The sequence below is a fragment of the Strix uralensis genome, chromosome 3 (genome assembly GCF_047716275.1).
Source record: "Strix uralensis isolate ZFMK-TIS-50842 chromosome 3, bStrUra1, whole genome shotgun sequence".
Taxonomy (NCBI): domain Eukaryota; kingdom Metazoa; phylum Chordata; class Aves; order Strigiformes; family Strigidae; genus Strix; species Strix uralensis.
This window is the reverse complement of record NC_133974.1, coordinates 113,346,541-113,359,125: the sequence shown is the minus strand read 5'-3', so window position 1 is coordinate 113,359,125 and position 12,585 is coordinate 113,346,541. Positions and strand designations below refer to the sequence as shown.

General features: G+C 42.8%; 1 protein-coding gene across 26 annotated transcripts in view; it reads left to right on the top strand.

The window, feature by feature from the left end:
• Positions 1-10,780: 10,780 nt before the first annotated feature.
• Positions 10,781-12,585, top strand: part of NRXN1 (neurexin 1) — a 735,374-nt gene continuing 733,569 nt past the window's right edge. For 24 of the 26 annotated variants that reach the window (XM_074863985.1, XM_074863984.1, XM_074863975.1 and 21 more), the window contains exon 1: positions 11,028-11,113. The gene's annotated coding sequence lies outside the window, so the exon portion shown is untranslated. Of the gene's footprint in view, positions 10,895-11,027; positions 11,124-12,585 lie in introns of those variants that run through there. The other 2 variants (XM_074863962.1, XM_074863963.1) reach the window with 2 other exon arrangements.

Sequence of the window (12,585 nt, the reverse complement as noted above, 5' to 3'; positions counted from 1 at the left end):
CTGAACAGTGGATTGAGAAGGTCCCTTCAGCTATATGTTCATAATTGTTCTCAGGTTTGTCATCTGAGTTGATAATTAATCGTTCAACAACAAGGGAGAAAATTGTTAACACAGCTCCATGTTACACTTAGTCGATGTGCTTAATGTGGCTATATCCCCTATCATGTCTATATTTGAATTTCAAGATGTTTTAACAGATTTATGTATATTCAAAAGAATGAAAAGTTCAGATGTTACTCAGAAGTACCTACCACATCTACAGGACACTTGTGGACTGAGATGAATGTTCAGCAAAGTATACTGTATAAAATTTACCACATAAAACAACTCATTAAAACCCTAAAATATCTAAAATCTATATCAAATAGTAAATGAACAAAATTAAACCTTGAAAAGAACAGGAGGGGGTCAACTCAGGGGAAAAAAGGTATTCTTAATAAAAGGTGAACATTTTTAGTGATTCAGTTATCAGGAAACAAAAACTAAGCTGTCTCAAAGGATGACTACTTGTATAATAGGACAGTTCAAGGGCAATTACAAGAAAGCTTTCAAAACAAGACTTTTCCAAAGTGTAACAGTGAACTTAACAAGATCACTGCAAAATTTTTGATCTTTAATTCAGCTATATAAGAAAAAAAATGGCATTTGGGGAAAAATGCAATGATAACCTACTGGTTTTTATTCCTCATATCAAAGTCACTATCAGTTTGTGGGGACTTGAAGCTTACTTTCTTTATCCAATGACAAATCTGTCATAAACCAAGAGAACCACATAAACAGATGGGATTTTACATTCCCTTTCTTCATTCTGCACCATGTCACAGTGAAGTCCATTTACTTCCATGGGGTTTGGATCATGCTCTTCCTAGGCCTTTTTCATCTCAGTCTTCCTTTCCAAAATGAAGCCTCATATGGTCCGAACAGGTGCTCTGTGATTTCTGCATCCCGAATAGCAAGTATCTGCTTCCAAATCTGAAGCGTTAGAAAGCCATGCAGCTCAGTTCTGGGGGTGGCATTTCTTTTTATGCCCCACAGAATTAGGATGCCAAAGGTTTTATACCCTGAACAGAGTAATTCACTCTATAAAGGAATGAATCATTACCCTGGCCTCTCAATACTTTTCATAAAATTTATGTTTGTTTTTGACAAACATGTTTTATGGACAACTGTAAAATGTCTATGTGTAGCAGCTACAGAGCTTGCAACAGCAAAGAATTAAGTCACTGCTACCCCTGGAGTGCTAATGAGGTAAAAATGTGCTGAATGTTCATACTTTCATTGAAATACACATATTATGCTTGCTACAGGTGCACAATGCTAATTTGCTTTTTGGGCAAACTGTGCTCAATTTGCATAATTTTAACATCCTGAAACCTGCAAACATCAGGAAAATCTGTGTGTTTCTCTGCCTGTAGCATTAAGTCACTGAATACCTAAGAATCAATATAAGCTCTCAGAACCAGGAGGGAAGCCCTACTGGAGTCCTGCGTTAGCTAAATTATAGGATCAAAGCCTTGAGGTATACCAGCCCAGGTCTTTTGTTTATAACCAACATAACCATGGTAATTTCACTGTCTACAGGACCAGAACTATTTTTTCTAACCCAGCAATACTTCAAAATTGTCAATTACTAATTATCCATCCACTTGGAAGACATTACTATAAGCTTACCTGGTAAGTACAGAACTCAATCTAAACAATATCTTGTAGGCAGATTGTGGAGTAATTTCTAACTTCCAATTTGCTTTAGCAATAACTGAACGTGATCCAGCCTATACACCTTTAAAATGAAAGCGTGGTATTTTTATTACTTCACCTTTTTATCATTTGTCAAGTTAAATGCTCCGATGTATGTATGTTGAAATAACTTGAAATAAACATAATCGATAGATGAAGACACCTTTGAAATGGTCACTAGAGCCAAAGAAGTTTGTTGCTGAGAGGGTGTATAAGCAGTTTAAAAGAATATGGTGAAAATATGAATACACATTACTGAAACAGCACATTGCATCCACGACAATAGAGAAGTATTAGTAGAGAATAGCTACTAATTAGTACTCACAGTTCAATCTGGATCTTTAAAACCTTCTTCAGATTATTGTGGGTTGTTCAGTTTGGGGTTACCTGGCTACAGAATGATAAAATCTTGTCTTACAGTTCATCCAGCAAAACAAGAGTTTACCAAATACATTAGAGAACTTGAGTCTGTTCTTAAAAATATGCAGTATCTTGACCTTTTCTCCTGCCACTATGTAAGTCTCTGCGAAATCTCTGTTTTTCCTGCTCCTTTGGTAGCTATGGTACTTTTGCACAAATGTACAGCTAAATCAAAAGCAGCAGTCAGCAAAGGCTGTGGTCACAAAATGGCTGGAAAGAATCACAGAGAAAGCGCAAGAGTGAAAAATAACACTGTCTATCGAGCACGTCAGAGGAAGGCAAACATTTGAAACGGCAACAGGAAAAACAGAGTATGGATCAAAGATTACATGAAGCAAACACTAATTTGGCAGTATTAAAAACACAAATGCAATTTACATCCTGACATCAGAAAAGCATATTTCTTAGAAAGAGACACAAACCTTCCAGACCCTACAGAAAAGTTTGAATATTCATATTGTGTAGAAATTTCCTGGGCTGAGAGAACAGGCTGTCCTGGATTCTGGCATTTTTGGGTGTTTGCAGGTGGCACTAGAAAGAACTATGGAGCTAGAGACAAAGTGTTTGAATGCTGCTAAGAATTTGTTTATGGCAAACGCATTAACATGTTCAACACTGATCACTTGGAAGGTCAGACAACAAACATCATCAGCATTGTATAAGAAAAGCAATATATATCATAGCCTACTCTGAATCTTAAAGTGAGTAGGTTTGGTGCTGAACAGAAGGGAAATAATATTCTTATATTTTGTAATTTTTCCCCTCCAACAGGACCACAAGAACAACATTCATTTATAGCAGTGGAAAGTTTACCCTGTCCAGACAAATTTGGCCTGGAAGCACCATGGGATCAGCCATGAAAAAATCCTGCTGGGCCATAGACCATATGTGCCAACCAGGCACAGGAGAAGATACTGTCAGCAGCCACAGACAGTTCTCCCAACAGCTCCAATCTACTCTCACGGTATTTCTGACCTTGGTGTGATTGTAACACCACGGAACTCAAATGTTTCTGGTTTTGGCCAGGGGTTGCTTCCGTCTCCACCACACATCCTGAGTAGTCAACTTTCTGTCTTCTTTGTTCCTTAGGACTAGTGTAAACTGGTAAAATGCCCAAGTATTTAAAATTTGTTCTACACCTCCTTACTTCTTTTTTGACCCCAGACAAAATGCCCCATCATCAAGCAATTTTGATTTGTTTCCTTGTACCTACTTGCCTCTTAATTTTTGTTTGGTTTTTGCTTATCACCCTTCCTTTGCCCTCTTCTTTATTTCCAACAACTCTTGCTTTTTTAACTTAGGTTGCTTGCTTTTTTCTTACCACTTCATGTACAGTATACTTCAACCCAACCTGTCTCCTTTGCTGCTTTCCAATCTGTCTTTCATTCAAGCCCTTGTCTTACTCCTACTTGCCTCTAGTACTTTCTTCTGCACTGTGTTACAAACACCTGAACTATTAAGAAGTAATGATAACACTAAGGGCTCTCAAGACAGATTGTGGGGACTAAACAAAAATAAACTGAATCAAGCTTTTAAACTAATAGTAATTAATACTGCAGTTTCTGGAAAGGGCAACTCTCACTTCCCTTAGTGAAAGGTTTTTTGAACTAGGAATCCCAACAATAAAGCTGCCCTGAAGTGTAAAAATACTTTCCATCTGGCACACTGCAGTACTCCCTTAGTGAATCTCTTCAGCAGGTGCATCATTTATGGTTTAAACACGATGATCTCAACTACCTATCTGCAGCTTCAAACCACAAATATTCCTCTGCTTTGATGTGCTAGTAATTCTCACCAACATTAACAATTATAGCAATTTTTGAATCAGAGTATATCTTCTGATTACTAGGAAATTATACCCTTATGAAAAGTAATATATTTTTAGTATACTTGGCACACTTTTAGTACAGCTAAGTATCTGTAGAATGCTTGAATTATAGCAAGTATACTCATTTTTCATAAGTGTAGAGTGACACATTATAAAACAAATTATTATAATCAGAGATTTTCTTGAAGCTATCAAAGGCCTTGATTCAAAATGGGACAAGTTCTTCCTAGTACCCTCAGCCCACATTAGCAGTTAGTGGGAGCTGAGGGCCCTCAGCACCTTCGAGGGAAGTTCCCACATAAGACCCAATCGTGCAGCTGTGCAAGATGCAATTTCTTTGATTGCTTCTACTAATTTGCATACTACATCTATGATTTGGGCACACTGATAAATTGCACTAGAATATCCTGTTGTTCTGCCAGCCTTATAGACTTGCTATACATTGTTTTTCAATTTGCAAGGTCTTTGGAAAAGAGCTTCTTTTTCACCCAGAGACACACACTACCGAGACTACCCAGAAGCTCTCCTAATACACAGGAGTCCTGAACACACTGACATACCTAGGCAGCTCTGATCCCAGCAAAGAGAATGAGGAAGGTGATGACGATGAACAGTTTTCATGGAAAATTATATAAATGACACACAACTGGCATTCATATAAATTCCATCTAAATTACAGCAATTACATATGAGTAGGAATTTAGTGAGATTTTAAAAGGAATTATGGGAAATTATATGAGCAACGTTTATAAAGGACTGTTCGACGTTGAGTTTTGAAAGAAATAGAAAGCAAAATAATTGAGGGTTTAAAATAATCTCTCTTGGGGATTGCAACAAAATATTAATCCCACATCTGCTTACAGTGGTATTTCTTACACATTTCTTTCAAGCAAGTGATTCCACAGACAGTTATGGGATGACATGAGCTTCCAAGTTCTTTTGGTAACTGTTGTCCACTTAAGACAACACACAACAGTTTGTTGTTCTCTTCAATTCTCCTTCTTAGTTAAAGGATTGCCTATACTTTGCTGCTTAAAAACTGTTTTAAGACATTAAAAAGTAAACATTTGAACTAAAGAGGTGTACTGGGTCTGGCTGAGCCGGAATTGGTTTTCCCCTGTAGCAGCCCTCATGGTGCTGTGTTAGCACACTGGTGTTGTGGCTACTGCTGAGTGGTGCTTACACAGCACCAAGGCTCTTTCTGACATTTCCCCCCGCCCCCCACAGTGGGACGGGGTGGGCAAGATCTTGGGAGGGGACACAACCAGGACAGCTGACCCGAACTGACCAAAGGGATATTCCAGACCATATGACGTCTGCTCAGTATAAAGCTGGGAGAAAGGAGGAAGGGGGTGGGGTCACCCTTGGTCCTCCGAGGCAACCACTACGGGTATCGGAGCCCTGCTTCCTGAGAAGGCCCGACATCGCCTGTTCATGGGAAGTAGAGAATAAATCTGTTTTCCTTTTGCTTCCATGTGTGGACCTTTGCTTTGCTCTGCTTACATTAAAACTGCTTTTGTTTTACCCACAAGGGTTGGGTTTTTTTCTATCTTATTTTCTTTCCCTCTTTTTGCCCTGTTGAGAAAAAAAGGGGAAGGGGGGGAAGTGATAGAGTGACTTGGTGGGTACCTGGCTTTTAGCCAAGGTCAAACCACAACAGTAAGACTTAGCTATTCAAAATTGATTTAGATCCTTATACTTTTGCAGTCAAAGACATTTAGTGGCCCAGTATTTACATGTATTATTCTTAAACTCACATCTGCAAAGATGGCCTTGAGATTTATCTGCTGCGTGCATAAATATTTGATATCTGTTACGTCATGTTACCACATAAAGATTCATGGAACATAATCACTTTTTTGAGATATGAACATAGGGGCTTCTTTTGAAATTAGTAAGATTAATAATATGACAGTTACTCTTACAATTTAAAAAAACCTCACAGTATTGACATTCATATCAATCCTACCAAACACTTATCTAAAGAAAATTCTATAACAACTTTCTTATTAACAGAGTTAATACCAAACCAAATGTACTCTGGAAGCCGGTTGATTTATCAGTTCTCTTGTTTTACCCTGCTTCGCCCAGTTGACTGATACAGGTTGCCAAATCCATACATATATATTGAGAAGGACATTTTGCACCACATTGACTTTCTTCATGGAGCTTCAGTGAGAAAACCATTGCTACTTGTGTCATATCACAATCCTTTCTGAAACCTGCTGGAAGATTCATCAACAGGGCTAGCTGATGAATGAGTTTCTGTACAGCTCAGAAGAGCTAATATGAAGTCTTTCATTATAGATTTCTCCTGGTGATGCATACCGCTGCGCCCAGCAGTCAAGCCTTGTGTGCAACAGGAGTTAGAACTGGTATGCATGAAAGCATATTGTATCTTCAGCTCTGAGACTTAGAGCCATCGACCTATAGGGTTTTGTCACTAATGATGTCTTTTTAAATGCATTTTAAGGATTTTTGAGATCTTGGTATCTCCTGTACTCTTCACACCACTTTGTCCTCTATGATGATTATGTGGTACGTATACAATTATCTCCACACATCAAGTTTTCCTCTCATTTAATGAAAAAAACCCCACAGGTTGGATATGCAACTCCTGATAAGTAATAAAACTTTTAATTCAATGTCTCACACATTTCATATATGTAGATATCATCTATATTTATTCTTTGAACTATTAAACAGGTCTGGTTTTCTCAGTGCTTTAAGCAATTCCCTGCAATGAAGCTACCAAGCCAAAAAAATGGCATCTACATTAATCTATGAATCATCTCAAGATTTTAATCTTGGGGATCAAATGGGGATCTTCAGCAAGATGTTACTTATTACTGTTAAATTCTCTTGAACACATTTCATGGTAAGTTTTCAATATTACAGTAAATACAAGGCAGCAGTTGTGTCCAAGGAAAAACATGTGTAAGCCTTGAAATGGTTTGTGGTCAGCTGAGATTTTGAATTTACCAAGAGTCCACAAATATCTTCTGATCCTCAGATATGCTTATGCATTTTCTGATCATGTTTGCTTTCTTTGGACAAAACTACTTTTGGAGCCCAAAAGCCACCTATAACCATATGAGTCTCCAATCTTCTCTTCATGACTAGAATATTATATCCCTTAACACAGCCGGTACCTTCTGAAATAGCAGAAGACTTGGAAATATCATTACATGCCAGTACTGGGTATAAGGTCAATAAATATTTTAAACCCTCATAAGTATGCTCCTTTACTTTATTATTTATCTATGCAGAATTGGTTTTTAGGCAAGTTTTTAACACCTTAATCCTCCAAAGTTGGGTACAAGCTGGCTCCAAAAATGCATTATCTAGAGAAACTACTAAGTCCAATCCACATGTAGTTAGTTGCCTCTCAGTTCTCTTTTCTGAATTCAAACATATGTCTCAAATACCTCCAGTATTGAATCTGATTATTTGCTGCAATTCATTTTGTTGAACCATACAGTTTTGTCTCTCTCTTTTACTTCAAGATCTTCAAGTACTTCGAAATGTTCAATTAATTTGAAGAGGCAAGGACCTATGTAATGTGCTGTCTTTCTTCCAAGACAGGTAACTTTTAATTTCTTCTTACTTTAGGTTTAGCCATACTTTCTTCATCCACAGCTGAGATTGCCCAGTAATATGGCAAATAACAGGCAGAAATTATACCTTTCTTCCTCCATATCTCTTTAAACCTCACTGGCTGTATGCAGATACAGACAATTACATACTGCGCCGTTAGCTCTGCTATACATCTATGTGGTCCTGTCTGACCAAGTTCAAAAGGTTTTACTAAATTGTTCAAAAAAATGTTACCGGCTGTCCTCTAAAAAAACTTGCATTCAATCACACAAAGGGTCAGCTTTCTAGTGGGTCTGAAGGGCTTAAAGATTTGGTTTGGTATAGAAGGATTCCTGATGATAGCTCCAAAGAAGGGAAAGATGTCAGGCATATGTGGAGTGATTATAACCAGAGTAGAGCTTTGACCTACCCCAAAAAAACTAACCACCCCGTTATTGAACACTACCCTGAACCGCTTCAGCAAAGAAACAGGTTTTCTCTCTTTCAAATCTTTAAAACAATTCCTGCTGTCTCTGTCCCAGAAATAACTTTCTCCCTTCTCGTATCTTTTTCATATCTGCCCAGATAACCAGTGTGCTCTGGAAGCACCTTTAGTTTGATTTTAACTGTGGGTTTTTTTCTCAGCAGAATCATTCCTATTTCTTCTGCACCTCCTTGACTGGGTACTTCTTTTTTTATTAGCTCTGACAGCTATGCCAACTGCACGCGCGTGCCTCAGAGACAGCTCCAGCATTCACTTCAGCCTGCCAACAAATCTCTTATTTAAAATTACAACTGATGGACAATTGCACATACGTACTTTTTAATGACTCAAAGGCACTTTGTTCTGACAATATACATCCCTCCAAAAGGTCTCAGACTTGCAAGTTGGATAATGTACTGCGTTCCCTCTGACAGAAAATATGATTGGTTTGTTTCCAAGAATATCATTGCTGCTTTTATCGCTTTATTTTTCAAGATATAGAAATATTTTGGTATAACACAGAACATTAATTTATGCAGAAGAAAGTCAGGTTTCTGTAAGGCCATGTGCATCTTACAAGATATTCCATTCATTTGTCAAGCTGAAAGACCTACAGAGAGATGGTTTGGAAATCACGTTTCTTTTTTTTTTCCCCCTCTTTTTTTTTTTTATTGCTGCTTCAGAATGAATCAACTATGACACCATATGCTGCAACAATTGCTGAGAATGACAAAAGTAATACATTATTCTAAAACTCAACCAAAAACCACCATTAAATTAAGGAAACTGTATTCTCCCTAAATGTCCCTGTATCTTCCTGGCTCACTTAATGTCTCATCGCTTTATTTCTGTGTAGGCTCTTCCCAGCCCTCCTCTCACTGTGACAGGCTTCTTACTACAGATTTAGAGAAACATGAACATCCTCTGGCTACTGCTGGAATAACTGAGCTGTCCCTCAGTTTGAAGGTGGAAAAATCCTCTGTCTGTGCCAGCACCTCCACCGTGCCAGCACATCCAGGGTGGACCGGGCTTTGGCTTGGACACTCCCTACCTAAGAGCGTAAGAAGCTTTACCATGTGTTCACCATGAGCCTAACAAAAATAAGGCCACAGTTAGAAAATACTATTTTTTACAATGTGTGTATATATATATATATACACACAGACACATACACACGCTAAATACTAATTTCTATCATCTTACAATTTTGTTCCTTTAAAAACATGTATCATTTATCATATTGCAGCCTACAATTTATATGCTTTTCATAGCACAAGAGATATTTCCTCCTTGCTCTGTTTGCACAGGTCAAGTTACTAGAATTGTCAAGAGAAACTCTCATGCTATTTGAAAATAACTGGATATGGATATCATCTGGCTGAACAAAAGGGATGTCTGATTATGTTGTAAGTACTGAAGATACATTGCATATCCAGCAAGCTTTTATTCTGATTACTTAACATGTTGCTTGGTTACCTCATCAAACTTGTCATCTGTGAGGAAGCCTGTTTCATTAAAAAAAATATCATAAGGCTAACTCCTCTGGGACTGCAGTGGGAGAATAGCATTTTTTTTCCACTTATTTCTGAAGTTTCAGTCCAAAATTAAGTTGCTACATTGACACCCCAGACAAGAAAAAGTACAGTTGCAAAAAAAATTCTGGGATGCCCAATACTGGAGTTGCTCTTGCGACTCTTAGTGTGACGAACATCACTCTGTATTTTCAAAAGTTGCCAGGGCCTTGGCTAAGGCTACGTGCAAATCACTTACAATTAATTCATCACCTTTCTGTAGGCCACCAAGTACAAAGTCAGAAGACCAACTGATAAACAAAACCGAGTATGTTTGGCACAATCAAATACTTTCCATGCAGCTAAACCCAACGATCTTGAGAAGCCCTCAATTTCTCTAACAGTTTGCAACCATCTGGAGGCAGCGTACAGTCAGAGAGGTTTAAGGCCACACGGTGAAGTGGCCGGGCTCTCCCCAGCACTGCTCCTGTGGTTGTAGCCCGAGTCCTTGGGTGCGCTCTGGTCACAAGTCTGTACCTTCATTTTCCCACAGGCTGTGCCGAATCCAGCAAGCTTCAGTTCGGGGTGGGGGGGGGGGGGTGGGGGGGGCGGAATAACGACATCAACGACGACAACAAAAACCCACAGGAAAAAAAGAAAAAAAGCAAAGAAAGAAGAGTTTTAGCAGGGGAGCTGGCAGAGGCGCCTGCCAGCCCTCGCGGAGTTCCACCACCCCATCCCCCGCAGCCGCTCCCCGCAATCTCCCCAGTCTTCAGACGGCAGCACCGCACCCGCCCGGCAACCCCCGGCCTTGCGCAGCCAACGCACCGGAGCCCCCCCGAGCCCCCCCCGGCCCAGCCCTGCCCTCCGCGGCTCCTCTCCAGCACGGTCCCTCCAGACGCGGCCTCCCACCGCAGCGGCGGAGGCGCCTCCGCCCCGCGCCGTGCCCCGCGGCGGCGGCGGGGCCGGGGGGGGCAAAGAAGCGGGGCCCGGGGGGAGCGGCGGAGCCCGGGGGGGTGGGAGCGGCGGGGCCCGGGAGGGGAGCGGCGGGGCCGCGGCCGGGCGCGGGGCGGGGCGGGGCGGGGCGGGGGCTGCAGCGCGCGCGGCACCGCCCCCGGCGGGCAGACGGGCGCGGCGGCGTCACGCGGCGGCGCCGCCCCCCGCTCCCGGCGGCCGCCCCCCCCCCCCGCTGCCGCTGCCGCTGCCGCTGCCGCCGCCGCCGCCGCCGCCGCCGCCGCCGCCGCCGCCGCGCACCCGCAGCAGCTCCCGCTCCGCCGGCGAGCGGCAGAGGCAGCCCCGGGCAGGCGCGCCGGCCCCGCTCCGCGGCACCCCGCGCAGGTAAGGCGCGTCCGCAGCGCGGACAGAGCGGCGCCGCGGAGGACGAGTCCCGCTTCGCCGCGGCGGAGGAGGAGGAGGAGGAGGCGGAGGAGGAGGAGGAGGAGGAGGAGGAGGAGGAGGCGGCGGCGGAGGCGCGAGAGGCTGGTGGGTTTGCGTGCGGCGTTGTGGAGAGGTAGATGGCGAGGAGAGGAGATGGTGGAGCGGAGGGAGAAGTTAAAGGTTGGATGCGGTAATTTATTATCCCTTGCCAAGTCGGGAGGAGGAGGGGAGGGGGGGTCCGTGAGATTTAAGGAATAAAATCAATCTGCTGCATGTTTTCCCTGGCGCGAGCTGCCTTGGTGGCAGGCGAAGCCGGGGCAGCGATGGGAATGAATATCGCAATATTATTGTTCCTTATCGGCGGCGGTCTGGAAGAGGCGAGGGGTTTGTGCAGGAAGTGCATTGATAATTTGGGACATTTTCTATTGTGAGCCAGAAGAAAGAGGGCACCCGGCTTCCTCGATATGTGTTTGAAAGTGTTCGGGTTCCTGCTGATGGTATGCATTTTTGAAGGGGTAGAAATTATACCACAGGCATATTAAAATAAATACATCTGCAGGCTGGGAGGGTAGCAAAATCGATCATTCCAGCCGCTTAGGACAGAATTTGATTCTAGAAATTACGTAGAAATGAAAGGAAAAGATTAATGGTGCTGTTAAGTCTGCTTTTGAATTAGAGCGCTTCTCCCTTTGGCTGCAGCAAGGTTGTTTTTCAGATCCTTTTATTTCATCCGGTAATTTGTGAACTCTCTGGTCTTCCCCGCACCCAGAGACAATGCCCTGTGTTTTACACAATAAGGATTCTGCCAAGCGCTGTGCATGCCAACCGACCTAGCATTTATTAAGGATTTATTGACCTATGGGTGTCTCTCTCTCTCTTTTTCTAATTTGAAAAGGCTCAATCGGGGCACCTGTGACTAAACCATAATTTTTGAAGAAAAAATGGTTGTAGAGGGGTGGGGGAAGCCTATTAATTCACTGGTGAGGCGCTGAACGCAATAGCTACATTTCTGTTGGTTTGTGTATATTTCTTGCTACATACATGTGTATACACATACACATTGCTGGCAGGGGTGTCTGGTACTTGGGAGCCCATTTGAGATATATGTGTGTTAATAAATTGCCCTCGTTCGAGAATGAAAGTGTCCCTCTGCTTTGGAAATGACAACACTGCTGTTTATTGACAGTGTGTGAATTATATCGGCAGTAATAAATAAGCAGTTGTTTCGGGTTTTTGCCTTGGCTCTTTCTCCTTTCTTTTTCAGTCTTTCCATCTGTCTTTTTTTGTTTCTTTTTTCCCCTTTTCCTTTCTTTCTCCCCCCTGTTTTTTTTCTCGCTCTGTTTTCCTTTCTCTTTCCCCTCTCGCTGCTCTGGGGAGGGGGGGGGGGGGGGTGTCAGCGCCGCAGCCCGCGGCGGGCAGGGATGCTCTCGGGCTGGGATCCCCGCGCGGCGGATCTCCGCGGACACCTGTAGGGATCGCTCGGGCACACTCACACTCACACGCGTGTCCTTGCCCTGCTCCCCCCCCCCCCCCCCCCCCCCCCCCTCCGCCGCTCCGCGGCACACACCCCGGGCTCCGGGCACCCTCCCGCCCCTGCGCCCCACGCACAGCGGCGCTCCCCGCGCAGACCTCTCCTTCCCCGCCGTGGGCTC